Here is an 11095-nt window from a genome sequence, read left to right as displayed (position 1 = left end):
ATGCAGCATGACAGGAATGTAAAAAGAGCATGATTGATTTACTAGCGGCGGAGATACTCGTGTATAAAATCAAACATAATGTCTTTGGCCGAGCTCGAACCCCCGGCTACAGTTCGGAGCTGAAAAAGCACTTATGAAATATTTCTCCTCTTTCGTCTTCATCTTTCTGTCTTTATCATTTTCTTTTTTTGGCTCCTCTGGTTCATATTTGTCTCCTGCTGACTTCCACTTCTCCTTTATCACTCACTGTTTCACCTTTCTTTTCCACTGCTTTTACGCCAGCAATTTTTCTCCCTTGTCGAACGAACAACTTGTGGTTCAGTTTCACAGATAAACCTTATCGGGGGATCGGATACTGACACACAAAGGTCTAATTGTAACTTCTAAGCTGTAGCTCTTTGTGTTCCTCTAATAACACAACCTCTCCGTGTCCCCAGACCTTCTGACTGATCCACTTTATCAATATTATCAAAAGCGGTGCAAGGTATTGGCAGGTCCTGCACTGTTTTTGGCATAAAAATACCAAATCAAAATATCAAATAATGATTTCAAAACCATCTAATCAATGATTATGGAGATGGGAAACCTACTTGTCTTTCATTCATCTGGTCACATGACTCCACTGGCTATGCTGATTCTTATTGCTTTACTGTATTCATTCTGTATTCATCATTATTCTTATTAAAAACGTTCATTTATGTATTTTTATTTTATATATATATATATATATATATATGTGTGTGTATGTATGCATATTATCTTTATATTTATTTATTTATATATTATTTATAATGTTCATCATTATTCTTATTAAAAACGTTCATTTATTTATTTTATTATACATATATATGTATGCATATTATCTTTATATTTTTTATATATTATTTATAATGTTCATCATTATTCTTATTAAAACAATCAGTTACATCATTTTCAGAGATGATCGCTGACCCTCTGATGTGCTTTTATGAAAACATTGTAATAAAAATCAGCTATTGGTTCATAATAGGAATAAATATGTGTTCACTTCTTCTATGGGGTATACCGGCAGCTTGCATCCATGATGTTGCCTCACTGCTATTCCCTGGAATTAGAAAATTCCTAGAAAACTTCAGTCGGTCATATTCTTCCTCGTCTCCTCAGTCTCATCCTCTCACCTCCTCACTCTCATAAATGTGTGTTCGGCCTGGGACATGTGCATACTTGCGGTTCCATGAAAGATTAGCCTGGCTGCATCTCAATCTCATTTGGGATTGAGTATGGCGTCTGGAAAGGGTGTAGTCACCTGATCAAAATGCCTCTGCACACAATTGGATGCGTCATGAAACGTTCTTCTGGTAGTTTTCTCGGAGCGATGGTTATCTGGTAATAGCGTCTAACAGCTTTTTGCCTGGGGGAGCTCCGTGGAGCAGGTCGCTAAAAGCAGAAGCAACAATTATATAGCTTGATGTTGCTTATTCGTCACCATTGCGTTAGAAGTTGGAGATTCCGAAATTGGCCAATCTGGCGTCTTTGCTAGCCGTGTCTGCAGAGTGAAATGAAATCGCTGGCAGGCTAATGAAAGATACTAGACTAGAGTAAAACCAGTCTAGTGTTCTGCATGTGCTCATGTTCTCAAGCTCAGGTCCCATCCCAGTACTGGTGACCAGTTTACCATCATTTATACTGTATGTTCTTGTGTTGTTTGAGTGATAAACTGTACATGTATCTCCTCTCATGACCTCAAGCATGCCGTCTTTTTCGTTGTCTCTTTTGACCAAAATAAAAGTCACCTACTGGACTCCATGGAAAGTGTCACTTGCGCGTATGTGGAGGTGCCCAAAGGGTCTGTGTGGACCCCAGTGGAAAAAGGCAAAAGAGGAAATCCAAGTCACGTGGACCTCTGTGGACACTCGGACCTTATACCGTCTGCTTGCTGTCACGTGCTCCTCGTGTATGAGGGTTACGCTGCTCTCAGCGTCCATGTCTTGCATTAGTTTTCAATAACTTCATGGCTCTGTGCATGGATTATTACAACAGGACGGGACAGTGTGCATCGCCGCAGGGCCAGATAAGGAGGTCATTTGTGGAGGTTGTGGAAGGTCTCACACGGAAGCCTCCAGAAATTGAAAGCAACTGTTGCTTTTGTAGCCTGCAGCTAGTGAACGTACACACTCCCAGACATATGCGCAGTATATGTGAATTGCATGTGATTGAACAGGATGTAAGATTAGAGAGGGAGATGTTTTTTCTTCTGCAGTAACGTCATTCACACACTGTCATCTCTGTCCTCCACAGGCCGAGTGTTGGGCAGGTAAATCCACCGACACAGACTGAGCGTCAGTCCCCGTCAGATGGACAGGACCCTCTCTTTTGCCGCTCGTGGAAAGTATTTACCTAACCTTCACCGACTGTTTTAAGTAAACACCTATTTCCAGTCAAGATTGCAAAGCAGGTTTTTTTTTTTTTGAGTTCCACAACGACGCTACTGTCTTTATCTGCATGATACTGATTATGAACAAGCAACTTTTTAGACATGGTCAATGTCACTCAGGGGAGGTTGACTAATTTACAGTTATGCAAACTGTCTGGAGTGGAACGGGTCAGAGAAAGTAGACGGAGCAAGAGTAGGGTCAAAATAACCAGCAGCTACTTTGACGATGTAAGTTTCAATAATACTTTACACCACTGAAAATATAAGAGATGGTTTCATTCATTTTGGATAGTTTTTTTTGGGTCATATGATGTTTTCAGGCATTTTTGGGTGAATCTACGGACGACATTGAACGTGTCCAACTGACAATAACGGAGGATGTCCAACAGCTGGTTTTTTTCCTACTCGGTTTGTGGCCGTTTGTCTCACGGAGACTTCAAGCTTAGTATGAGAATAGACTTCAGGCGGTCGTAAGGGAGTGGCGCTTTGCTATCGCCCAGTCACCTGATTACCATTGCTCTAGTACCCCAATGGATGGGTACCAAATTGGGGTCGTTATTTTGGTTCTAAAGCAGGAAAAATATGTACCATACCAAACCAAACCGTTCGGGGTTAGGGCTAGGGTTAGGGAAACACGCTATAAGTCAGATATTAAACATATCTTATGGTGCTGATGTGAAAGGCAGAACTAATGTGGCTCAACATTTGGTTCCCTTAGAGCCATAAACGCATACCTTAAAGGCGACATAGACCGGAAGCTCCAATTAACGCTGCGTTTGTGTGTGTGTATCTGCGTCATTACCTCGTTTATGAAACCCTAAAGTTTCAGAACAAACAGTTCAGCCACTGCTGAGAAAAATAGTGGTGTATTGTTTTCCTGGGCTCTGCGAAGCGGATCGGCACTTCCCTATGCTGATGATGTCATCAGAAATCCTCACCACTCCTCTCACCACCGCAGCGCCTCCTGGTGCGGGCACTAGTCCGGGCACATCCGGTTGCGTACATTCAACCGCAGAAGAAGAAGAACTACTCTCGTTGTAGCTGCTGAGATGCAGAGCATCCACCGTGCCAGAGGGGGAGCTGTGTATCTGAGAGCTGGCCTACCAATTACGTCACTTCCAGGTACCTGGCCAATCACAGGACAGTGGGAAAGCTCTCGTTGGCTGGCCAATCACAACACAGTCCACGTTCTGGGGGTGTGGTTTTGGTCTGAAACAGTGCAGCTGACGAGAGTGTCAGTGAGGAGATATTTTGATCGGCTCGTTTGCAGCGACTGGCAGGTTTTTGACCATGAAAACAAGTTAATATATGTAAGTAGACCTCCATAACTAACATATATGTGTGATACAAGCATTCTATGTCACCTTTAAAGGAACAGCACGTAAGAATTAGTGACATCTAATGGTGAGACTGCAGATTGCAAACAAATGGAAAAAAAATACATGTAAAAGTCTTACTCAAAGGCTAAAAACCAAACTACTTCTGATTTTTTGTAATGCACAAAAGAACGACAGTTTTGAGGTTCAGATCAGTCCGGGAATGTCGAATTGTCTCATAGCTGAGTCAGGCATTGAAGATGACAGTGAGATGGTGTTTAACAGCAACATCCTCTGATGCCTGTTGCTAATCAGACAAAGACTTTGAATAAATACAGTAAAAATGAGAAACCCCGACATGAATGCCAAGTTACTCAAGTAGCTCAGAAAGACGCAAATCGGTTTGTTCAAGCTTTTCCAGCCCCGGGCAGCACAGACACGCACAGGCAGGGGAAAAGGCTACAGTGTCGGTTTCATCACGGGATCCAATTTCACTTAATTTCAGACTCTTTGTGTGATCAGACTGACTCATGCTGCATCATTTGATCTCCTGTTATGACTAAGCAGGAACACCACATTCCCTGTGGGGAGGAGGCGGGAATGACAATGAGAGGTTACACATCATGCATGTGAATCAAGCACAAGAGGAAAAGCTGGGAAATGTTTAGAGCCACATCTGGAGTCTATTAATAAATGTTTTATTGATGGTAATTATTGGTGAGAAACGAATGGTGGATAACAACCATCGAACCCGGCCAAACTCACAGAGCTGAGCCGTTTCTCTCGAGTCGTCGTTTTCACTCAAATGTGTTTTTGTGTGGGAGGATTTCGTCAACCTCCAGTTTTTCTTTGCTTCTTTTTTTTTTTTTTTTGCTTGAGGGATTTCATTGAAGAAAGATATCTACGTCTTCTGTGGATCAAATATGAAAAAAAAGTTTTAACAACTCAGCATTTATACATTTAATCCCTAAAATGTCCAACTATTCAAAGAAATTGATTTTTGTAAAGATGTTAAGGCACTCACAGGTGGCTTTAAAGTGAAAATACAAAGACTTTTCTAAGACTTAAGACACACACCAAACATGGACTTTGGACTCCAGTTTTCTCCCTGTTAATGAGTTAATGATCTCAGTAACTAGTTTCAGGTCATCTTCAGTATCACATGGGCACTGGTCCAAAAATGGGAGTTCAGATTCTTATGGATGACGTCATATTTGGTCACTTGATGCCGACATGTGTGGACTCACGCCTTCATCTGGTTTCCCCAGAAGCACCTGTGACATCAGCAGATGTCGCCTGCCCACTTCCACATCCAGGGACCACAGGGCTGGTAAATGAAAGAAGACATGGCACTAAATCATGGTTCCCTTCTTCACATACAGAGATATTTGGATGAGAGATGGTGATGAATGCAGGAACTCTGGTGAATCCAAATTCCTTATCTCTCAGATAATTTTTTTATTACGCGAAGAATTTCTATGCGTGTAAACACGACATCCTCCTCAACTGTCTGCAGAGATCCTCCCTGTATCTCTCTGCTGGGGCAATAAATTCTTCCCCGTCCTCCTGCATTCCCCCCACATGTCAGGGTTCAAACAACTCCACGGCATCTGCTCTGCCTCTGCATCTCCTTCATAATGCCACGCTACTTTCTGTCTTCATCTTAAAACAATAAGGAATGGGTCTCATAAAGTTGAGCTCACATCATTCCCTCCTATTCCACTACCACCACCACCACCACCCAGTTGTTTCCCAACCAAGTCTCCCTAATGGGAACCTGCTGCGTGTTCAAAGACGAGGCTAGAAGACCGTGGCTGGGCAGATTCCTCAGGAAAGCCCTTACTTTACTATCAAAGGACAGCAGCAGGACAAGTGGGTGTCATGAGAAGCATCTCATCAACATTGGATCAGGCTCCAGCCACTGAAAAAAAAAAAAAAAAAAGACCGGAGGAGAAAGAGTTTGACCAAAACACCTTGCTCGTTGGTTTACGAGGCTCAGGAGAGATGCTAGAGGGAGCGTGAGTCATGTGCCCGCACATTCGCTTTGATCGACTTTACCACCTTGTCTTTGAAATATTTAACACACGGAAAAAAAACACTGTTCCCCATCAAAATCGTGCTTCAAAGGGAAGAAAACACGGGAGGCACTGTTGGTGACCCTGCCTGGGTGGAAAGAGAAAAAGAGGCTCAGAGAGGGACAGGGAGGGGCTGAGTGGTCAGACTTTAAATGCACATAGTGTCCCTTTATAACCACAAATACTTACTTTGATTTGCAAATGTCATGAAGGACCACTTAGCAGGGGTGAGGAGCACTTTTCGGTGGAGTTGTGAAACCGGTGAAAATGTTCATAGAAACTTAGCTTCAGAAAAGCTGCCATTATGCCATTAAGCTGGCTGCAAATTTAAAAGCCATTTCTCTTTTTTCAAGGTGAATGTGAAATAAAATGCTGTGTCATTAATGCCCTCAGTGCTCCAAAACCAGGTTTAAAATTCAACATTTCCCCTTAAACCTCATTGGAATCGAGTGAAACTAGTTCAGGACGACTTCAAGATTCAAGAGATTCAAGATTCAAGAAGTTTATTGTTCATGCTCACAGTAAAAACACAGGGTTCTCTCCCAAGTACCCAGAGAGAGTCAAGTCAAGTCCAAAGTGCTTCACAGAAAGTGCTTAAGTGCTTAAGTGCTAAATACAAAAAGACATAAAAAGAAAAGAAAGAAAAGAAAAGGGTTAAAAGACAAAGACTGATTTAGACAATTTAAAAAGTAACTAAGAGACACTTTCAGGCACTTTAAAAAAGACAAAAAAGAAGAGAAAGAAAAGAAAAGGGTTAAAAGACAAAGACTGAGTTAGACAATTTAAAAAGACACTAGTCAAAGGCAAGGGAAAAAAGGTGGGTCTTTAACTGGGATTTAAAAATATTTAAAAACTGGGCCGCCCGGATGTGAAGGGGGAGGAAGTGCCACAGCGAAGGCTCGGTCCCCCCTGGTTTTTAGCCTGGTCCTGGGCACTTCCAACAACAGTTGGTCAGCTGACTGGAGTGCTCTAGAAGGGATGTGGTGGTGGAGAATATCAGGTAGGTGGGGGCCAGACCATGGAGGGATTTGTAAACAGTCAGGAGAAGTTTGAAATCAATGCGGTAGCGGATGGGGAGCCAGTGGAGTGATGCAAGGACCGGGGTGATGTGATCTCGCTTCTTAGTACAGGTGAGGAGTCGGGCGGCTGAGTTTTGAGCTAACTGCAGGCGGCGGAGTTGTGATTGGTCGATGCCGGTGTATAGGGCGTTGCAGTAGTCCAGTTGTGAAGTTATGAAAGCATGGATGACTTTCTCCAGATCACTCTGGGGCAGGTAGGCTTTGGTCTTGGCAATAGATCTCAGGTGGAAAAAGCTTTTTCGAACTACTGCGCTGACCTGTTGGTCAAACTTGAAGGCACTGTCAAAAATCACGCCCAGATTTCTGACAGAAGGCCTGATGTTAGAGGCGAGAGGGCCCAGGGCATCAGTGGAGAAGGCTAGAGAGGTTTTTCCAAAAACAATGATCTCAGTCTTGCTCTCGTTGAGGTTGAGGAAGTTTGCACCCATCCATGCTTTGATGTCAGCCAGACAGTCAAGCAGTGGATGGAGTGCAGCCTGCCCATCAATCCTGAGGGGGAGATCCAGCTGGACATCATCTGCATAGCAGTGGAAGGAGATGTTGTGTTTAATTAGGATTTCCCCTAGGGGTAGAACATACAACAGAAATTGAATGGGGCCTAGTATGGAACCTTGAGGGACCCCGCAGGTGAGGGGGGCAGCAGACGAGATGGAATCACCAAGCTGTACAGAGAAGCTCCTGTTGGCCAGGTAGGACAGGAAGAACTTCAAGGCTGTGCCTTTGATGCCTGCGTGATGCTCTAGCCGAGACAGCAGGATCCTGTGATCCACCGTGTCAAAGGCTGCTGTAAGGTTTAAAAGCACCAGGATCACAGGGCTACCTGAGTCAGCGGCTAGGAGCAGGTCGTTAAGCACTCTCAGGAGAGGCATGCATTATTACTAGTACTACTTGTGCAACAGATTAGCATTTAAATACAGTCATGCTAATGTTAATACCCACAGATGCTGCAACATTTAATCAAGGATAACCCACAGGAGACTGTAAAATATCTACTATAAGTGCAAGGAACGTCCGTCTGTCTGACTTTTAATTGCATGACCGTCTTCAAACTGTTTTAATGAAGACATGAGTGTAACACAGAAGAACAGAATAATCAAAAAGTTTAAAATATATGTAAGAAATATACAGAAAACAGGACAGAAAATATAGTGAGGTGAGAAAAGAATCAGGTAAAAGGAATGCAACAAAGGTAAAAGGACAAAATAAAACACTGACAAATGCAAGACAAAATGAAATATCTACCCAAAAGACAAACTGAGGCAAGACATTAATCAGGTGACAGAGATGTACCGTTAATAATCCTGGCCGTCGCTAAAATGTGACACGTTACACTAGCTGTCTGCACACGCACAAACTCTCCAGCATCAGCAACATCCATGAGCGCATAATCAAAGTCATGCTGTGAGCCCCCTATTGTCAGTCCACCGTTTCATTACCGGATTCAAACAGACCGGAGGATCTGGAGTTAAAGCAGCGGCTTGTTTTGGAGAAACCGTTAAAGGCTTCACTGCTCATAAAAAAAAAAACTCATGTTCAGCCTCCATGTTCCAGGAATTTACCTGCAGTAGTCAGACCTCCAGGAAGCCGAGATCAGTGACCGCCACACAGAGACTGCAAATGTGTGCACGTTTTTTACGAGTAACCCGAAGAAGAGGAGGGCGTACCACTGACAGGTCACTGTTTCTGATGCTATTTTCCACCACAGCTTGTAAATGAAAAGTTTAAAGTTCTCCTGGAGTGCTTAGCAGAACCTATAGTATAAGGTCATGTTAAAAATATCAAGATTCTCTCCGGAGCCTGTGCTTGTTTTTTGGAGATCCATGTGGTGGAAGAGGACACTCCTGGTCCTACATATTGTGAAGAAAAAAACATGATTCACAACAGTTTCAGGTGTAAACTAGTGAAACACAATTATATTATATCCATATGTCCATAAAACATATTTATATTAGATATTTTCCAATGCCAAGTTACAAGATATTTCAAATAAATAACTGAACTTATTACTAAACATAAAAGTATATGGATTCACAGACTGCATTACTGAACTACAAGTATTTCCTAGTGTCAGCGTTTTCCAATCTAACAGCATCAGGTACAGCTGAAGTTGAAATGACCTTAAAATAAAGAGACTAGCAGGTGTTTATTATCATTAAAGGACATGTAACCCAGTTGTCAATCATTAAAGGTGAACTCTTGAAGGAAAATAACAACAAATATAAACAGCTTAGTAGTTTTTGTCTCATGGATGTCAATATTTACTTTTAATAACATTGTTTCAGCCACATGACGACACTTGTGATTATAGTGTTATGGCGAGGTATTGGACCCAAGAGGTGAAAGCAGAGATCGTTAGCATTTAAGTACTTGCCGTTAACATTTAACGTATATAGCTAATATTTAGTGATGGGATAAAGTAGTCTGTAAATTGACTTGTGTGTAATAGGAATGGGGTTGGTACATATACGTTTATACTTCTACCTACTCCTTTCAAACATGTGACGTACATTTGTTGTCATTGTAAATGGTGCAAATTGCAACTTGTATCAAAACAACCTTCATACAAACTGATGGGAATCAGACACAGATCTCTTCTACTTTGACCCCTAAATGTGTATTGGGCTCGTCCGGGATTTGAACCCGGGACCTCTCGCACCCGAAGCGAGAATCATACCCCTAGACCAACGAGCCACGCCTAAAAATCATTAGATACTCATCAAGGGGCGGGCTTATTATTAGTTTCCCATTTTGATCTTTTGCTTTTCTATTAATATTTTTTGATTACAACTCTTATTTGACCCAGGACAAATAATAAAATTGCACATGAAAATATAGTGAGAAAGTTGTGGCATATATGAGTCATTAAGCACATGGAAAAAGAGGGAAATGAACAGTTAAAACATGATGTGTCAGTGTGTGAGAAGTGGACAAGATTAAGCCACGGCAGCCTCAGTGTGACAGAAAAGGAAAAGCCATTGAGATGCCTTTTAGTTTCACGTCTTTCCATTAATTTAACACGACAAAGTCAACCAGAAAGTCACAAAATGCACCAACAAAAGGCAGCGAACGAACCTCCGTGTCAGTATATTAAAATGTAAATGTTCTATAAAGACATACAAACCTCCAACGTGTGATGTTATTTTGGTCTCAATTATGCCTTTGTTTTGTCATTTAAATGTTGCATCAGAAGCAGGGAGAGGCCTCCACACTGAGATTCACTCTCAATTCCAGCCAAGTGAATCCTCAGAGAGGCTTTTTATTCATTTGTGACCATGAATGATTAAGTGCCACTTCCCAGAAAAAAAAATGAATACGGTTTTCCAGGAACACAAACAGTGTCTTCATTCATATTCCACTCCTGATCCAACTCGTTTCATATTATAAGAAAATAAAACCAGTAAAGCAAAATATGTGGACCCAGAACGTCAGGCTCCTGTAGATTTATGTTGGATTCAGCCGCGCGTCAAATGTGTCTCTTCGACTGAGCATGTGAGGAGGCTGAGTTTGATCATTTTGTTTATAGACAGCAGAGAGTGCGTGTTCCAGACGAGCCATCAGTGTAATCATTCACCGAGTCCTGAGCTGGTGACATGCCTGAGGTAACATTGTTTGACTCACTGTCTCACAGGGGAAAAATACCTGCTCGCGCCAAATATGACATGCGGCGTGCCAGTGTTGAAATAACGGTCTGAGCATCGGTGCTCGTGTCTCAATCATCTGTCAGGAATGTGAACTGCTGAAACAGAAACTGTCACGTGGTGGTGGTGATGGTGGAACGCTGCGTGGAGTTCACCTGTGGCCTCATCCTCGTTAAACTTTAGTTCAGTCCTGCTTTGGAGTGCCAACAGAAACCAAGTGAGAGAATGATGCCAAATATGGCTTTAAAGTACTTTTTTAAAGTATTTTTGTGTGTACGATTTTTTAAAATTTTCCTGCCTGGTCTACAGGCAGTATCTCCTACGACGTGCTCCTGGACATTGACCAATACAATAATAGAATGCTGACATAATCTGGCATGGTGACCGTCGTGAAAGACAACAATATTGTGCGGTTTGGGGCATTAGCGTTGCTGCTGATCCTGCATCATGCGGCTCCAATTTCCGTCAATACAGTCTGGAAAAGTGACAGATGATTTCGAAAAAGTTAATGTCATGCACGGCATAAACTGTAGAGTTCTTCTCTCAGTGTGTGTGTGTGTGTGTGAGAGAAAAG

The 11095-nt window shown here is 42.3% G+C and overlaps 1 non-coding gene across 1 annotated transcript; it reads right to left on the bottom strand.

The window, feature by feature from the left end:
* Positions 1-9502: 9502 nt before the first annotated feature.
* trnap-cgg (transfer RNA proline (anticodon CGG)) lies at positions 9503-9574 on the bottom strand. Its single transcript has one exon. It is a non-coding gene; the product is annotated as a tRNA-Pro (tRNA).
* Positions 9575-11095: the final 1521 nt, after the last annotated feature.

The sequence above is a fragment of the Solea solea genome, chromosome 17, assembly GCF_958295425.1.
Source record: "Solea solea chromosome 17, fSolSol10.1, whole genome shotgun sequence".
Taxonomy (NCBI): domain Eukaryota; kingdom Metazoa; phylum Chordata; class Actinopteri; order Pleuronectiformes; family Soleidae; genus Solea; species Solea solea.
The sequence above is the reverse complement of the archived record's forward strand: the minus strand, read 5'-3'. Positions and strand labels throughout refer to the sequence as shown.